Source organism: Convolutriloba macropyga, chromosome 3 (assembly GCF_964194025.1).
Source record: "Convolutriloba macropyga chromosome 3, txConMacr16.3, whole genome shotgun sequence".
Taxonomy (NCBI): Eukaryota; Metazoa; Xenacoelomorpha; order Acoela; family Convolutidae; genus Convolutriloba; species Convolutriloba macropyga.
The window spans coordinates 34036950-34057410 of NC_134470.1; positions in this window are offsets into that span (position 1 = coordinate 34036950).

Consider the following 20461-nt stretch of genomic DNA (forward strand, 5'->3'; position numbering starts at 1 on the left):
ATACTAAAAAAGCGAAAACATTTGATTCAGAACCCGCATTCAGGTCCTATTTTAAATCAAAGACTCCATCTTTAAAAAATTAGAGATTTAATTGAAATAGCTCCGTTATATCTGATAAATCGCAATCCTAACAAATCCTAAGTTTTTCATTTTTGCCATGTTATTTAAGCGATGTGTTCCACTTGTTATGAATTTCGAACTATCTCTCTAATCCCTTCTTAATATTCCTAATTTGTCTATAAAAGAATTTCATCACCTCAGCCGTGGTTTTATTTCGTTTTTTTTTTGTTATCAGGATAGTATCAACGGTCCAACAATTGCTATGGACGAATGGAGGTGTTTTTCACTAAATAATCAAATATTTCTTCAAACTTTTGTTTCCTCTTTTTTTGCTAGTTCTTGCTGTGTTTTTTGTCGCTTTTATTAAATAGTGAGTGCTTTTCAATTGATTTATTTATCTCAATTGCTTTTATTAAATAAATAATTGTAAAATTTTTTCATTTTGACATAATCTGTGATTAGAACTGTGTCGTCAGACACCTATCAATTATAACCTGTCAATATACACATGTCAATAGACACATGTAAATAGGCGGAAAAATTAAGAATCAGCTCAATTAATTTCATTTGCTGATTTTAATTGGAAACTCAATCGCTAATTGGAATAAACAAGAAAAACAGCAATGACATCATATCCAATTTTTTACCCAAAGAAACCCTTTATTGGTTCTTGGTGTTCGCGGACGACCAAAAGGAGTTAGAAAGTTACTACATATTACCTTTGTTTTATAAAAAAAGGTTGTTTATAACTGCCAGGATTGTTGCTGAATGGTTGAAAAATAGAGCATTAAAAAGGAAAAATTTCTGCTGCAAAAAAATTATTTTGCACCAACTTAAACATTGAGGAGTTCTCCAGGGCAACCGTTATTAATTTTTTTCTAAAAAAACATAATTTTGACGCCATTGTTTTAATGCATAACCTAATTGATCAGTGCATGCTTGGTTTTTAAGGGCATCACGTAGACGAAGTTTTCTTTCGTTCTTCTCCGGGCGACAACTGCTACCAGTTCTCTATGTAAATGAAATTTGTCTACTTTACCTTCTCATAGGTGCAGCATCACAAACAACCGATCATTTCTTTTTTTGTCAATAGAGTTCAAGAAGAAACTAACAAACCCAAAGAGCTGTCGGTGCTAAAGTTTTGCTGAACAATTATTCTTCAGCGCAATGAAAATCTGCCTAGCAGACAGTGATGTTTGTGGTACAGGGAACATTTTGATTAATTTATCAAAGACCTATATTGTATATTATTAAGCTTTAGGACACTTTCTCAATCTCAATTAGCAAATTTTTAAAACAATCTTACTTGCTCAAAACCGCGCATCGGGCACAACTGGTGATTAGAGATACAATAACGGCGTAATTTAGATACAAACAGTTTAAAAATTGGATACAAAAACTGCGCGACAAAGTATGTCGTTACTTAGTTTCTAACTTGAAAGTTTCTCGCCAAAAAGTTTTTGCGAAAATTAGATACTCAGTTTTTCTCCTATTTTTGCAGATTTCCGGTATAAAGCTTTCAAAAGATTTCTACTAAGGTGGAGATTCTGGGTCTTAACTCTGCTCCGTTATGCTAATAATATGTACTTATTTTCAGCCTGGTTACTGTTATTTAGGACTTTACTTTATAAAGTTTTATCATCAGCGCACTCTTCTCAGATGCTTTTTCGTCCAACTTACGATAAAAAGGTCCTATCTCTTTCAAACTTATTTCGGTGAGCCGAAATTTAAGAATTCTTGGTTCTTAAAAATTGGAAAATCATGTAGCCACTGTGCTTAGTCGCGGCTCAGGCTTTCGTCACTAAACTTTTGTCCTAGACAAACAGATAGTTTTCCAACTGCCTCACATAAATGGTGGTTCTTTTTTGGTTTACATTATCTCAATGAACTCATGTTTTTCCTTATTTGCACTCATTATGATGTCTGATGTTTTCGTGAATCTTTCCCGACAAGGATTTAGGACCATGATTTTTTTGTATCTGTTGAGAACCCTCCTAAAGCGTAAGATGAGCTTTTTTGCCTGGTTAAGTGGCTACAGTCATATTGAAGTTTTTTTTGGGAAATCTGACTGAATTGCCGTGGTCATTTCTAGGACATGGTTATGTTCATGATTTGTTCGTTAGTCGAGGGTCGATATTCGTTATTCTTGATATGATTGCCTATACTTTAAAATAATAGAGTATTTTGTACTTAACCAGTTTCAATCATTTATCTGCCATTAGCTCCACTGAGCTCGTTTGTACTTACTGCAAAAAATCAAGTTCTCTATAATCATGTTGAGTCGTTAATTCATATGATTGGGTTCCTTTCTTCTTCTGGAGAAGGTTGCTGGAAGGAGGACTAACTCCGCTCCGTATTTAAAGCTCCAAGGGTCCCTGAACTCTGATCTCTTCGGAGTCCTCATTTTACCCTACTTTTCCATATGTCTTACGTTTAGAAAATCAAAAGCATTGTTCTCAGAACCTTGCTATTTTTCCTCTGGTGCATGGAGCACAAAATTAGAATTAACAAACGTAGTATCCGCAACAATTTCGTTCATGCATACAAAATTTATTCCGAACACCAAAAATGGGAGGTATAAATTTGTTACTTTAAGAAAAAATGATAATATATTTTTTTATGCTGCCATCAAGCTCCTGAACCCACTCCCCTTTCTTCTCAACTACAATTTTCGTAATTGCAATTCTTTTGTTCCTCTATCTTATTTTCCGTTACCTACCTCTATTTTTAATTATTCAAAGTGTCGGCTCGAAAGGCACATAACATGTCCCCATTAAGCTCCACATCTGCTGTGGTGGAAACTTCTGTGAGCGCTGTGAAAACATTGACAATAACATCCAACGTGCAGACTGTTGCCAGCTTGAATGAGCGGAGCAAATTAATTGTTCAATTTATTTTACCACCGTACCTAGGGTGGCAAGAGAGGGTAAAGAGATCGCGATAATTGACGCTAAGACAAAAGCCAGACACGACTATGATTTCAACGCGTGGGGGAAGCTCCAGTTGTGGAAACACTGGTGAGGGTATCCCTTAATTTTTTCGCCAAAACAAACTCTCAATTCTAACTTGTACTTGTACAACTACTTATATAATAGAACAAAGACTTTTACCGCAGTATAAATTTCGCGTAAATACAAACTAGGCTTAATTACACTAGTTTGTTTCTTTCCTCACTCATTCAAATATCGCATATTTTTTTGCTATCAGCACTTGGGGTATTTATCAATTATTTTAGTCCAAAAATGCATCAACTTTTCCACATTACCTTTGTCTAGTCTTACTATTCTTCTGAATAGCACTTTCAAGCAAATATAGATTAGGCGACTGTAAAACTTTGGGTCTTCGGCAGAACCCAGGATGAAGTCCGCGACCCAAGACAGGTGTGGGCCAGACGGAATTGGGTCGCCGACAGGTGGGTTCAGACAGAAGAGACCCGAATTCAGGTATGGGCCAGGCAGAACAAACCTTGGTCACCCTGGGCCAGACCAAACAGACCCAAGGCCAACACTGGATCAGACCGAACAGACCCAAGACCAACAATGGGGCAGACCGAAAAGACTCAGTACATTGGCCAGACAGAACAGACCCAAGACCAACACTGGGCCAGACCGAAAAGACTCAGTACCTGGGCCAGACCGAGCAGACCCAAGACCTGGGCGAGAGGTATAAAATATTCATTTTGCATCACCCTTTTGCTATAATATATTCATTTCATAAAAACTGATGTTTGCACTATTTAGTTCATCTTAGGACAAACCAATTATGAAAGTATTGCCAAAGAAAACAAAATCCAACTGTTGACAACAAATGGAGACCGAAGATTGGGTAGGGACCAGGCCAAACAGACCGAAGCCTGGGTATGGACCAGACGAAACAGACCTACGATTGGGAATGGGCCAGAGCGAACAGACCGGCGACTGGGTATGGGCCAGACGAAACAGACAGAAGATTGGATATGGGCCAGACCAAACAGACCCGCGACTGGGTATGGTCCAGACGAAACAGGCAGAAGATTGGATATGGGCCAGAGCAAACAGACCCGCGACTGGGTATGGTCCAGACGAAACAGACCGAAGATTGGATATGGACCAGACGAAACAGGCCGATGTTTGGGTATTGGCCAGACCGAACATACCGAAGATTGGGTATGGACCAGACGAAAGAGACCGATGTTTGGGTATTGACCAGACCGAACAGACCGAAGATTGGGTATGGAACAGACGAAAGAGACCAATGTTTGGGTATTGACCAGACCGAACATACCCAATTCAGGTATGGGCCAGACAGAACAGACCCAATTTCGGTATGGGCCAGACGGAGTGGCGCGACCAAAAATTTGTTCAGACTATAAGCTCGGTCGCACCGGACCCCCTTGTCCGCGACCCAGGTCCGTCTGGCCCATACTTGTCTTGGGTCGCGGACAACATCCTGGGAAGTTTGACTTTCAATAAATTGCGGGAGTGGCCGCAAAATTGCAGGTAATAGTTCTTTGTTAAAGGAAAACAGGGGAATGCTGAGGACATATCCAAGATTATTCCCGGAAAATCAACAAGCGAATTGGCCGTAATACTCAATTCACTGTAACCCAGCCCAGAGGTCGCATTCCACGGAGAAGGTAAACAGATTGCAGTCAAGACAACCAAATCGAACGGCAGAACCAGCGTCAAGTTCAACAGGTATAGGAAGCTCCAGTTGTGGTAGTACTGGTGGGGTTAACGTTGAAAGAGGGGGATGACTATTTTTTTTGTACAACGTAACCCTCAACCCATAACTGTACAGATTTGTTTAATAGGCTCAAAATTTTACCGCCGCTTGCAATTTATGTAGATACGATCTGGATTGTATTCACATTGTTCGGTTTTTCCCTCAGTCAAGGAAATAGACCTTGACTCCGGCAAATTTCTCTTGCTATAAGTTTTTGGGGCAATGCAACATTTATTTTAGCCAAAAATTGTCTGAAAGAAATACTGAAAATAGTCAAAAATTTTAATTAAGCAAACTGGGGATAAAAATTTTGTATTCCTAAAATGAACATGAAAATTTTAAAGGTTTGTCACCCGAAAAATTGGAAATTGGGGAAGATAAAGCTGTTGAAAACATAGAAATTGGCCCATACTTGTCTTGGGTCGCGGACATCATCCTGGGAAGTTTGACTTTCAATAAATTGCGGGAGTGGCCACAAAATTGCAGGTAATAGTTCTTTGTTAAAGGAAAACAGGGGAATGCTGAGGACATATCCAAGATTATTCCCGGAAAATCAACAAGCGAATTGGCCGTAATACTCAATTCACTGTAACCCAGCCCAGAGGTCGCATTCCACGGAGAAGGTAAACAGATTGCAATCAAGACAACCAAATCGAACGGCAGAACCAGCGTCAAGTTCAACAGGTATAGGAAGCTCCAGTTGTGGTAGTACTGGTGGGGTTAACGTTGAAAGAGGGGGATGACTATTTTTTTATACAACGTAACCCTCAACCCATAACTGTACAGATTTGTTTAATAGGCTCAAAATTTTACCGCCGCTTGCAATTTATGTAGATACTATCTGGATTGTATTCACATTGTTCGGTTTTTCCCTCAGTCAAGGAAATAGACCTTGACTCCGGCAAATTTCTCTTGCTATAAGTTTTTGGGGCAATGCAACATTTATTTTAGCCAAAATTGTCTGAAAGAAATATTGAAAATAGTCAAAAATTTTAATTAAGCAAACTGGGAATAAAAATTTTGTATTCCTAAAATGAACATGAAAATTTTAAAGGTTTGTCACCCGAAAAATTGGAAATTGGGGAAGATAAAGCTGCTGAAAACATAGAAATTGTAATTAACAGATTGGTTCTATATCTTTCCCCAGAACTTTCTGAGGATTTCTATTCAGTCAATAAGTACAATAATCTGATAACGGCTCTATCGGCACAATAATGGCTGAAAAAAAAACAGAACAGTCGAAAAATAAAACAAAAAACTGAGGCGCCAACAAACAGCAAACATAGCTGAAATTTCATCAATTTCAAGAACCACAATTATTGCATAAAATTTATGTCATCTTCATTCTATTTTTCAACAACTGGAAGAACATTTTTTTTCGCAAAATCAACAGAACTTTTTCTAAATTTACTGTTCAATTAAGGTGGGGAACATTGTAGTGATTGATTTGTAAACTTTTCTATTTGCTTATTTAGGGAGTATTAAAAGTTCGTAACCAGTTTACACTAAAGATTAGAGCAAGTTTCAGACTCTGGAGCTATTAGTTGCCAAATACTAAAGGAAAAAAAGTTGGTTAAAACATAACAATTGAAATGATCTGTAAAAAACAATTTAATCCATTGTGCAGAATAGGCAGTAAAAAAATTTTCAGAACAACAAAAACTGTTTCCTGAGACTTGAACCTTCTTTACTTGATCCTTGGTGGAAAATTCAACACTGAAGGATTCTAAACTTAGTGATTTGGAAGAGTTGTTACTGTATTCTATTGATATAACAGATATGAAATTAACGTTTTGCACAAAACTTTCGGAGACACGCTCTTGATCATAATTCGACGAGGCAATATTTTTGATGGGAAGTTTTCTCTTAGGGCCAGCAATTGCATCAGACAAAAGTTTTATCAAAAGGGCTTCCATTGAAATAACGGGCACAAAGTGTATCTCTCACCAAACAATCTCACACCAAACAACTAAACAGCGACACAAATTGCCATCTTTCCCAATATATGTACATTTAACTTCTGCCCTGTCCAGAGGGCGCAATCCACAGACAGGGTGAAGAGATTGCAGTCAAGACCGACAATACGTGAGATTTAGCATCAATTTCAATAGGTAGAGCAAGCTCCAGTGGTGGCACTACTGGGGGTAACGTTGAAAGAAGGGGGTGACCTTTAGTTTTTTGCAACGTAACCCTCAACCTATATTTGAACAAATTTTTAAAATAGGCTCAAAACTTTACCGCCGCTTGCAATTTATGTAGATACGATCTGGATTGTATTCACATTGTTCGGTTTTTTCCCTGAGTCAAGGAAATAGAGCTTGACTAAGGCAAACTTCTCTTGCTATAAGTTTTTGGGGCAATGCAACATTTATTTTAGTCCAAAATTGTCTGCAAAAAATACTGAAAACAGTCAAAAATTTTAATTAAGCAATTTAGGAATAAAAATCTGGTATTCTTAAAATGAACATGAAAACTTGAAAAGTTTGTCACCCGAAAAACTGGAAATTGGGGAAGATAAAGCTGTTGAAAACATAGAAATTGTAACTAACAGATTGGTTCGATATCTTTCCCCAGAAATTTCGGAGGATTTCTATTCAGTCAATAAGTACAATAATCTGATAATGGCTCTATTGGCACAATAATTGCTGAAGGAAACAGAACAGTCGAAAAATAAAACAAAACAACTGAGGCGCCAACAAACAGCAAAGATAGCAGAAGTTTTATCAATTTCAAGAGCCACATTTATTGCATAAAATTTATATCATCTTCATTCCTATTTTTCAACAAATGGCCGAACATTTTTTTTTCGCAAAATCAACGGTACTTTTCTAATTTTACTGTTCAATTAAGGAGTGGAACATTGTAGTGATTGATTTCTAAACTTTTCTTATTGCATATTTAAGGCAGTATTAAAAGTTCGTAACCAGTTTACACTAAAAATTAGAGCAAGTTTCAGACTCTGGAGCTATTAGTTGCCAAATACCAAAGGAAAACAAATTGGTTAAAATTTAAGTTATGAAATGATCTGTAAAAGACAATTTTTTTCATTGTGCAGAATAGGCAGTAAAAAAAATTTCAGAACAACAAAAATTGTTTCCTGAGACTTTGAACCTTCTTTACTTGATCCAGGGTGGAAAGTGCAACACTGAATGATTCCAAATTTAGTGATTTAGAAGAGCTGTGACTGTATTCTGTTGATATAACAGGTAGGAAATTAACGTTTTGCACTGAACTTTCGGAGACACGCTCTTGATCATAATTCGACGGGCAATATTTTTGATGGGAAGTTTTCTCTTTGGGCCAGCAATTGCATCAGACAAAAGTTTTATCAAAGGGGCTTCCCATTGAAATAACGGGCACAAAGTGTATCTCTCACCAAACAATCTCTCACCAAACAACTGAACAGCGACACAAATTGCCATCTTTCACAACATATGTCCATTTAACTTCTGCCCCGTCCAGAGGGCGCAATCCACAGACAGGGTGAAGAGATTGCAGTCAAGACCGACAATACGTGAGATTTAGCATCAATTTCAATAGGTAGAGGAAGCTCAAGTGGTGGCACTACTGGGGGTAACGTTGAAAGAGCGGGGATGACCCTTAATTTTTTGCAATGTAACTCTCAACCTATATTTGTACATATTTGTTTAATAGGCTAAAAACTTTTACAACCGCTTGCATTTTATGTAGATACAATCTGAATTGTATTCACATTGTTCAGTTTTTCCCTCAGTCAAAGAAATAGAGCTTGACTAAGGTAAATTTCTCTTGCTTTAAGTTTTTGGGGCAATGCAACAAATTTTGCAAATATTCAAAAACTTTTAATTAAGCAAATTGGGAACAAAAATCTGGTATTCTTAAAATGAACATCAAAATTTGAAAGGTTTTTCATCCGAAAAATTGGAATTTTGGGGAATATAAAGCTTTTGAGAACATAGATTTTGTAACTAGAAGATTTGTTCGATATCTTACCCCCGGAATTCTTTGAGGATTTCTATTCCGTCAATGAGTACAATACTTCAATAATGGCCCTGTTGCAGAAAAATGGCTAAGAAAAATAGAAAAGTCGATAACAACGACAAACTGAAGCGCCAACAAACAGCAAATATAGCAGAAGTTATATAAATTTCAAGAGCCACAATTATTGCCTTAAGTTGGTGCCATATTCATTCCTCTTTTTTCAACAACTAGAAAGAAGATAGATTTTTTACGCAATATCAACGGCACATCTTCTAACACTGTTGTATTTGATTTGTAAATTTTTCTATTTGCTGATATAAGGCAGTATTAAATGTTCGTAACCAGTTTACACTATAGATTGGAGCATGTTTCAGACTCTGGAACTGTTAGCCGCCAACTACCGGAGTAAAAAAAATTGAATAACACATAAGAATTAAATGGTCTGTAAAAGATAATTTATTCCCTTGAGCAGAATAATCAGTAAAAGATTTTTCAGAACATCATAAAGTGTTTTCTTAGACCTGGAAACCTTCTTTACGTGACGAAAGATTGAAATTTCAGCCGTGAAATTTTCTAAATTTTGTGATTTGGGTAAGCTGTTACTGTATTCTGATGATGATACAGATTAGAAATTAAAATTCTGCTCTTAACCTTCGGAGACTTGCTTCGCATTGTCTTAATGCCATTGAGCAGCATTTTTGATGAGAATTTTTCTGGGTGGGCCCGCAAATGCATCAGACTAAATTCTTATCAGAGGGACTTCCCATTAGACTACTGGGCGCGAAGTATATCTCTCACCAAACAACTGAACAGCCAAACAAATTGCAGTCATTCAGAATCTGTGCTCATTCAACTTCCACTTCTGTATCTCGTGATGTTCTATGTTATATTAATTCAGCCATGAACAACAGTTTGCCCTTATTGATATGCGAGGTAAATGAGTAGCTGAACTATTTTGCAAATTTTTTAAAACGGGAACGGGTTTTTAAGGACTATAGTATTTCGTATTTTTACATTTTGATTTCAAAGATTACCCTAACAATAGAATCGAAAATTGTCATTTTTTGTTGCTTTTTTTAAGAACTGACTCGACTTGCCCAACAGGTGCTCGAATTTTAATCAAAAGAAAGCCGATCCCCTATAGATAAGGTCACTGTTCAATTCGGCATGGTGGAAATTTAATGCATGGTGTGTTTTTCTTTTCAAAAAACTGCAGCTCATTAAATGAGTTACAACTGATGATAAGAAGAACAGTATTTTGTTGAGTTTGCTTTATAATGCGCATATTTTCAAACCTTTACGTCTTAAACCTTCATCGTCTCTTTGCATATAGCTTTCTTGAGTGAAGTCAATATATGCACTGAGCAGATGGGTCGAATATTCGTGCGATCCATTTTATGCTTTCAGAGCAAATTGACTTATCTGAGTTTTTGATACGAAAATAATTTCTTTTCCTATTTCTGTGTTCTCGGAGGGGTTTTTGCCTCCGATAACTAAAAACCTCCTAACAGATCCTCCAAAACAACCTCAGTTTAGAATTTTGGCTGTACTTTAACGCCACCGTTTCTGATTTTTTAAATCCGGACACTAGTGTATAACGAAATACCAGCGCAAGCTAGTACTATAATGTCTGATAGACACAAAATTTAAGATTTTGTTGACTGTTTTTTGAAATGTTTTATGGGCTGAGAGATGTGGCACAAATAGCATGATTGAAGGAGAGTGCGATATATAGGTCAGTTTGCTCAATTCGGCTTCAGATCAAGCCATCCCAGACAGATTCCGGCCGAGAAATTTCGCCAAATTTTTGTAAGATCAGCGGTAAATAGCGTTGACAAATCGGAAAATTCACCGCAGTTTTCTTACATAAGTTTGCGTTGCATGCGTTGTATTTAGCGTAGATCTTGCATACTTTGCGTTGAAAAAGGCGTAGATCCTACATATTTTGCGTTGAAATTAACGTAGATCTTACATATTTTGCGTTGAATTTAGCGTAGATCGTCCTTATTTTGCGTTGAATTTAGCGCAGATCTTATACATTTTGCGTTGAATTTAGCGTTGCTTTTACAAAAAAATTCAACGCGCAAAACTCTGGGAATGGGACTCCAGCCACTGACCTCCTGCTTACTTGTCGCTTCTTCTACCACTGTGGCACAGAACCTTACATTTCATAGGATCCGCACTCTTTACACATCGGACTGTAACTTCAAGTTTAACATAAATTGGCGGTTCTAAGCGTAGATGTTACATAGTTTTGCGTTGAAGTCAGCTTAGATCTCATTCGATTTTTGTTCAATTTTTGCTATAATTTTCAGTTATTTCATCTCTTTCTACTTTTTCTTGCACGCAACCGGTTTCTGATTTTTTTTTGAAAAAAATTGCATAAATATTGCAGCCCACCACGTACCCATCCCCCCTCACCACAATTACCCCTCACACGTACCCCAAACTCCCCATCATATGCCCCACTCAACTCACACCCCCCGCGACGTACCCCCCCCCCCACTCGTTGAATTCGTCGAGTTTATGTAAGATCTACGCTGAAATCAGCGCAAAATTAGTAAGATCTATGCTAAATTCAACGCAAAATATGTAAGATTGGCTTTGAATCCGTCGAATGTTTGTAAGATCTACGCTAAAATCAACAAATAGTATCTAAGTTCTAAGCAATGTAATATCTACGCTAAATTCAACGCAAAATATGTAAGATCTATGCTAAATTCAACGCAAAATATGTAAGATTGGCGTTGAATCCGTCGAATTTATGTAGGATCTACGCTAAAATCAACGAAAAGTATCTAAGATCTACACTCTATTCAACGCAAAATATGTTAGATTGGCATTGAATGCGTTGAATTTATGTAAGATCTACGCTAAATTCCTTGCAAAATATGTAAGATCTACGCTTAGCTCAATGCAAATTATGTAAGATTGGCGTTAAATTTATGTAGGATCTACGCTAATTTCAACGCAAAATATGTTAGATCTACGCTAAATTCAACGCAAAACATGTAAGATCGGCGTTGAATCCGTTGAATTTATGTAAGATCTACGCTAAATTCATTGCAAAATATGTAAGATCTACGCTAAACTAAATGCAAATTGTGTAAGATTGGCGTTGAATTTATGTAAGATCTACGCTAATTTCAACGCAAAATATGTAAGATCTACGCTAATTTCAACGCAAAATATGTAAGATCTATGCTAAATTCAACGCAAAATATGTAAGATTGGCGTTGAATGCTTTGAAATTATGTAAGATCTACGCTAAATTGAACGCAAAATATGTAAGATCTACCCTAATTTCAAGGCAAAATGTGTAAGATTGGCGTTAAATATATGTAAGATTTGCGCTAAATTCTACTCAAAATAAGAAAGGTCTACGCTAAATTCAACGCAAATATGTAAGATCTACGCTAAATTCAACGCAAAATATGTAAAATTGGCGTTAAATCCGTCGAATTTAAGTGAGATCTACGCTAGATTTAACGTAAAGTATGTAAGATCTACACTAAATTCAACGCAAAACATATAAGATCGGCATTGAATTCGTTGAACTTATGTGAGATCTACGCTAAATTCTACGCAAAATATGTAAAATCTACGCTAAATTCAATGCAAATTGTGTAAGATTGGCGTTAAATTTATGTAGGTTCTACGCTAATTTCAACGCAAAATATGTTAGATCTACGCTAAATTCAACGCAAAACATGTAAGATCGGCGTTGAATCCGTTGAATTTATGTAAGATCTACGCTAAATTTATTGCAAAATATGTAAGATCTACGCTTAGCTCAATGCAAATTATGTAAGATTGGCGTTAAATTTATGTAGGATCTACGCTAATTTCAACGCAAAATATGTTAGATCTACGCTAAATTCAACGCAAAACATGTAAGATCGGCTTTGAATCCGTTGAATTTATGTAAGATCTACGCTAAAATCATTGCAAAATATTTAAGATCTACGCTTAGCTCAATGCAAATTATGTAAGATTCGCGTTAAAATTATGTAGGATCTACGCTAATTTCAACGCAAAATATGTTAGATCTACGCTAAATTTAACGCAAAACATGTAAGATCGGCGTTGAATCCGTTGGATTTACGTAAGATCTACGCTAAATTCATTGCAAAATATGTATGATCTACGCTTAGCTCAATGCAAATTATGAAAGATTGGCGTTAAATTTATGTAGGATCTACGCTAATTTCAACGCAAAATATGTTAGATCTACGCTAAATTCAACGCAAAACATGTAAGATCGGCGTTGAATCCGTTGAATTTATGTAAGATCTCCGCTAAATTCATTGCAAAATATGTAAGATCTACGCTTAGCTCAATGCAAATTATGTAAGATTGGCGTTAAAATTATGTAGGATCTACGCTAATTTCAACGCAAAATATGTTAGATCTGCGCTAATTTCAACGCAAATATGTAAGATCTACGCTAAATTCAACGCAAAATATGTAAAATTGGCGTTAAATCCGTCGAATTTAAGTAAAATCTACGCTAGATTCAACGCAAAATATGTTAGATTGGCATTGAATGCGTTGAATTTATGTAAGATCTACGCTAAATTCCTTGCAAAATATGTAAGATCTACGCTTAGCTCAATGCAAATTATGTAAGATTGGCGTTAAATTTATGTAGGATCTACGCTAATACGCTAAATTCAACGCAAAACATGTAAGATCGGCTTTGAATCCGTTGAATTTATGTAAGATCTACGCTAAGTTCATTGCAAAATATGTAAGATCTACGCTTAGCTCAATGCAATTTATGTAAGATTCGCGTTAATATTATTTAGGATCTACGCTAATTAAAATATGTTAGATCTACGCTAAATTCAACGCAAAACATGTTAGATCGGCGTTGAATCCGTTGAATTTATGTAAGATCTTCGCTAAATTCATTGCAAAATATGTAAGATCTACGCTAAACTCAATGCAAATTATGTGAGATTGGCGTTGAATTTATGTAAGATCTACGCTAATTTCAACGCAAAATATGTAAGATCTACGCTAATTTCAACGCAAATATGTAAGATCTACGCTAAATTCAACGCAAAATATGTAAAATTGGCGTTAAATCCGTCGAATTTAAGTAAAATCTACGCTAGATTCAACGCAAAATATGTTAGATTGGCATTGAATGCGTTGAATTTATGTAAGATCTACGCTAAATTCCTTGCAAAATATGTAAGATCTACGCTTAGCTCAATGCAAATTATGTAAGATTGGCGTTAAATTTATGTAGGATCTACGCTAATACGCTAAATTCAACGCAAAACATGTAAGATCGGCTTTGAATCCGTTGAATTTATGTAAGATCTACGCTAAGTTCATTGCAAAATATGTAAGATCTACGCTTAGCTCAATGCAATTTATGTAAGATTCGCGTTATAATTATTTAGGATCTACGCTAATTCCAACGCAAAATATGTTAGATCTACGCTAAATTCAACGCAAAACATGTTAGATCGGCGTTGAATCCGTTGATTTTATGTAAGATCTACGCTAAATTCATTGCAAAATATGTAAGATCTACGCTAAACTCAATGCAAATTATGTGAGATTGGCGTTGAATTTATGTAAGATCTACGCTAATTTCAACGCAAAATATGTAAGATCTACGCCAATTTCAACGCAAAATATGTAAGATCTATGCTAAATTCAACGCAAAATATGTATGATTGGCGTTAAATATATGTAAGATTTGCGCTAAATTCTACTCAAAATAAGAAAGATCTACGCTAAATTCAACGCAAATATGTAAGATCTACGCTAAATTGAACGCAAAATATGTAAAATTGGCGTTAAATCCGTCGAATTTAAGTAGGATCTACGCTAGATTCAACGCAAAATATGTTAGATTGGCATTGAATGCGTTGAATTTATATAAGATCTACGCTAAATTCCTTGCAAAATATGTAAGATCTACGCTTAGCTCAAAGCAAATTATGTAAGATTGGCGTTAAATTTATGTAGGATCTACGCTAATTTCAACGCAAAATATGTTAGATATACGCTAAATTCAACGCAAAACATGTAAGATCGGCGTTGAATCCGTTGAATTTTTGTAAGATCTACGCTAAATTCATTGCAAAATATGTAAGATCTACGCTTAGCTCAATGCAAATTATGTAAAATTGGTGTTAAATTTATGTAGAATCTACGCTAATTTCAACGCAAAATATGTAAGATCTACGCTAATTTCAACGCAAAATATGTAAGATCTATGCTAAATTCAACGCAAAATATGTAAGATTGGCGTTGAATGCTTTGAAATTATGTAAGATCTACGCTAAATTGAACGCAAAATATGTAAGATCTACCCTAATTTCAAGGCAAAATGTGTAAGATTGGCGTTAAATATATGTAAGATTTGCGCTAAATTCTACTCAAAATAAGAAAGGTCTACGCTAAATTCAACGCAAATATGTAAGATCTACGCTAAATTCAACGCAAAATATGTAAAATTTACGCTAAATTCAATGCAAATTGTGTAAGATTGGCGTTAAATTTATGTAGGTTCTACGCTAATTTCAACGCAAAATATGTTAGATCTACGCTAAATTCAACGCAAAACATGTAAGATCGGCGTTGAATCCGTTGAATTTATGTAAGATCTACGCTAAATTTATTGCAAAATATGTAAGATCTACGCTTAGCTCAATGCAAATTATGTAAGATTGGCGTTAAATTTATGTAGGATCTACGCTAATTTCAACGCAAAATATGTTAGATCTACGCTAAATTCAACGCAAAACATGTAAGATCGGCTTTGAATCCGTTGAATTTATGTAAGATCTACGCTAAAATCATTGCAAAATATTTAAGATCTACGCTTAGCTCAATGCAAATTATGTAAGATTCGCGTTAAAATTATGTAGGATCTACGCTAATTTCAACGCAAAATATGTTAGATCTACGCTAAATTTAACGCAAAACATGTAAGATCGGCGTTGAATCCGTTGGATTTACGTAAGATCTACGCTAAATTCATTGCAAAATATGTATGATCTACGCTTAGCTCAATGCAAATTATGAAAGATTGGCGTTAAATTTATGTAGGATCTACGCTAATTTCAACGCAAAATATGTTAGATCTACGCTGAATTCAACGCAAAACATGTAAGATCGGCGTTGAATCCGTTGGATTTATGTAAGATCTCCGCTAAATTCATTGCAAAATATGTAAGATCTACGCTTAGCTCAATGCAAATTATGTAAGATTGGCGTTAAAATTATGTAGGATCTACGCTAATTTCAACGCAAAATATGTTAGATCTGCGCTAATTTCAACGCAAATATGTAAGATCTACGCTAAATTCAACGCAAAATATGTAAAATTGGCGTTAAATCCGTCGAATTTAAGTAAAATCTACGCTAGATTCAACGCAAAATATGTTAGATTGGCATTGAATGCGTTGAATTTATGTAAGATCTACGCTAAATTCCTTGCAAAATATGTAAGATCTACGCTTAGCTCAATGCAAATTATGTAAGATTGGCGTTAAATTTATGTAGGATCTACGCTAATACGCTAAATTCAACGCAAAACATGTAAGATCGGCTTTGAATCCGTTGAATTTATGTAAGATCTACGCTAAGTTCATTGCAAAATATGTAAGATCTACGCTTAGCTCAATGCAATTTATGTAAGATTCGCGTTAATATTATTTAGGATCTACGCTAATTAAAATATGTTAGATCTACGCTAAATTCAACGCAAAACATGTTAGATCGGCGTTGAATCCGTTGAATTTATGTAAGATCTACGCTAAATTCATTGCAAAATATGTAAGATCTACGCTAAACTCAATGCAAATTATGTGAGATTGGCGTTGAATTTATGTAAGATCTACGCTAATTTCAACGCAAAATATGTAAGATCTACGCTAATTTCAACGCAAATATGTAAGATCTACGCTAAATTCAACGCAAAATATGTAAAATTGGCGTTAAATCCGTCGAATTTAAGTAAAATCTACGCTAGATTCAACGCAAAATATGTTAGATTGGCATTGAATGCGTTGAATTTATGTAAGATCTACGCTAAATTCCTTGCAAAATATGTAAGATCTACGCTTAGCTCAATGCAAATTATGTAAGATTGGCGTTAAATTTATGTAGGATCTACGCTAATACGCTAAATTCAACGCAAAACATGTAAGATCGGCTTTGAATCCGTTGAATTTATGTAAGATCTACGCTAAGTTCATTGCAAAATATGTAAGATCTACGCTTAGCTCAATGCAAATTATGTAAGATTGGCGTTAAATTTATGTAGGATCTACGCTAATACGCTAAATTCAACGCAAAACATGTAAGATCGGCTTTGACTCCGTTGAATTTATGTAAGATCTACGCTAAGTTCATTGCAAAATATGTAAGATCTACGCTTAGCTCAATGCAATTTATGTAAGATTCGCGTTAATATTATTTAGGATCTACGCTAATTAAAATATGTTAGATCTACGCTAAATTCAACGCAAAACATGTTAGATCGGCGTTGATTCCGTTGAATTTATGTAAGATCTACGCTAAATTCATTGCAAAATATGTAAGATCTACGCTAAACTCAATGCAAATTATGTGAGATTGGCGTTGAATTTATGTAAGATCTACGCTAATTTCAACGCAAAATATGTAAGATCTACGCTAATTTCAACGCAAATATGTAAGATCTACGCTAAATTCAACGCAAAATATGTAAAATTGGCGTTAAATCCGTCGAATTTAAGTAAAATCTACGCTAGATTCAACGCAAAATATGTTAGATTGGCATTGAATGCGTTGAATTTATGTAAGATCTACGCTAAATTCCTTGCAAAATATGTAAGATCTACGCTTAGCTCAATGCAAATTATGTAAGATTGGCGTTAAATTTATGTAGGATCTACGCTAATACGCTAAATTCAACGCAAAACATGTAAGATCGGCTTTGAATCCGTTGAATTTATGTAAGATCTACGCTAAGTTCATTGCAAAATATGTAAGATCTACGCTTAGCTCAATGCAATTTATGTAAGATTCGCGTTAATATTATTTAGGATCTACGCTAATTCCAACGCAAAATATGTTAGATCTACGCTAAATTCAACGCAAAACATGTTAGATCGGCGTTGAATCCGTTGAATTTATGTAAGATCTACGCTAAATTCATTGCAAAAAATGTAAGATCTACGCTAAACTCAATGCAAATTATGTGAGATTGGCGTTGAATTTATGTAAGATCTACGCTAATTTCAACGCAAAATATGTAAGATCTACGCCAATTTCAACGCAAAATATGTAAGATCTATGCTAAATTCAACGCAAAATATGTATGATTGGCGTTGAATCCGTCGAAATTATGTAGGATCTACGCTAAAATCAACGAAAAGTATCTAAGATCTACACTAATTTCTACTCAAAATGTGTAAGATTGGCGTTAAATATATGTAAGATTTGCGCTAAATTCTACTCAAAATAAGAAAGATCTACGCTAAATTCAACGCAAATATGTAAGATCTACGCTAAATTGAACGCAAAATATGTAAAATTGGCGTTAAATCCGTCGAATTTAAGTAGGATCTACGCTAGATTCAACGCAAAATATGTTAGATTGGCATTGAATGCGTTGAATTTATATAAGATCTACGCTAAATTCCTTGCAAAATATGTAAGATCTACGCTTAGCTCAAAGCAAATTATGTAAGATTGGCGTTAAATTTATGTAGGATCTACGCTAATTTCAACGCAAAATATGTTAGATATACGCTAAATTCAACGCAAAACATGTAAGATCGGCGTTGAATCCGTTGAATTTTTGTAAGATCTACGCTAAATTCATTGCAAAATATGTAAGATCTACGCTTAGCTCAATGCAAATTATGTAAAATTGGTGTTAAATTTATGTAGAATCTACGCTAATTTCAACGCAAAATTTGTTAGATCTACGCTAAATTCAACGCAAAACATGTAAGATCGGCGTTGAATCCGTTGAATTTATGTAAGATCTACGCTAAAATCATTGCAAAATATGTAAGATCTACGCTAAACTCAATGCAATTTATGTAAGATTGGCGTTGAATATATGTAAGATCTACGCTAATTTCAACGCAAAATAAGTAAGATCTACGCTAATTTCAACGCAAAATATGTAAGATCTATGCTAAATTCAGCGCAAAATATGTAAGATTGGCGTTGAATGCTTTGAAATTATATAAGATCTACGCTAAATTCAACGCAAAATATGTAAGATTTACGCTAATTTCAACTCAAAATGTGTAAGATTGGCGTTAAATATATGTAAGATTTGCGCTAAATTCTACTCAAAATAAGAAAGATCTATGCTAAATTCAACGCAAATATGTAAGATCTACGCTAAATTCAACGCAAAATATGTAAAATTGGCGTTAAATCCGTCGAATTTAGGTAAGATCTACGCTAGATTTAACGTAAAGTATGTAAGATCTACACTAAATTCAACGCAAAACATATAAGATCGGCGTTGAATCCGTTGAACTTATGTAAGATCTACGCTAAATTCAACGCAAATATGTAAGATCTACGCTAAATTCAACGCAAAATATGTAAAATTGGCGTTAAATCCGTCGAATTTAGGTAAGATCTACGCTAGATTTAACGTAAAGTATGTAAGATCTACACTAAATTCAACGCAAAACATATAAGATCGGCGTTGAATCCGTTGAACTTATGTAAGATCTACGCTAAATTCAACGCAAAATATGTAAGATCTACGCTAAATTCAACGCAAAATATGTAAGGTTTACGCTAAAATCTACCCAAATTAAGAATGATCTACACTAAATTCAACGCAAAATATATAAGATTGACGCTAAAATCGACACAAAATATGTTAGATTGGCGTTGAATGCGTTGAATTTATATAAGATCTACGCTAAGTTCAACTCAAAATATGTAAGATCAATGCTAAAATCAACGCAAATTATGTAAGATTGGCGTTGAATGCGTTGAATTTATGTAAGATCTACGGTAAATTCAACGCACAATATGTAAGCTTGGTGTTGAATGCGTTGAATTTATGTAAGATCTACGCTAAATTCAACGCAAAACATGTAAGATCTACGCTAAATTCAACGCAAAAGATGTAAGATTGGCGTTGAATATATGTAAGATTTGCGCTAAATTCTACTCAAAATAAGAAAGATCTACGCTAAATTCAACGCAAAATATGTAAGATCTACGACGCAAAAAATGTAAGATTGGCGTTAAATCCGTCGAATTTAAGTAAGATCTACGCTAGATTCAACGCAAAATATGTAAGATCTACGCTAAATTCAACGCAAATTATGTAAGATTGGTGTTGAATGCGTTGAATTTATGTAAGATCTACGCTAAAATCAACGCAAAATATGTAAGATTTACGCTAAATTCTACTCAAAATAAGAAAGATCTACGCTAAAATCAACGCAAAATATGTAAGATCTGCGCCAAATTCAACGCAAAAAATGTTAGATTGGCGTTGAATGCGTTGAATTTATGTAAGATCTACGCTAAATTCAACTCAAAGTATGTAAGATCGACGCGAAATTCAACGCAAATTATGTAAGGCTGGCGTGGAATGCGTTGAATTTATGTAAGATCTACGCTAAATTCAACGCAAATTATGTAAGATTTACGCTACATTCAACGCAAAATTTGTAAATTTGGCGTTGAATGCGTTGAATTTTTGTAAGATCTACACTCAAGCGTTGATCATACAAAA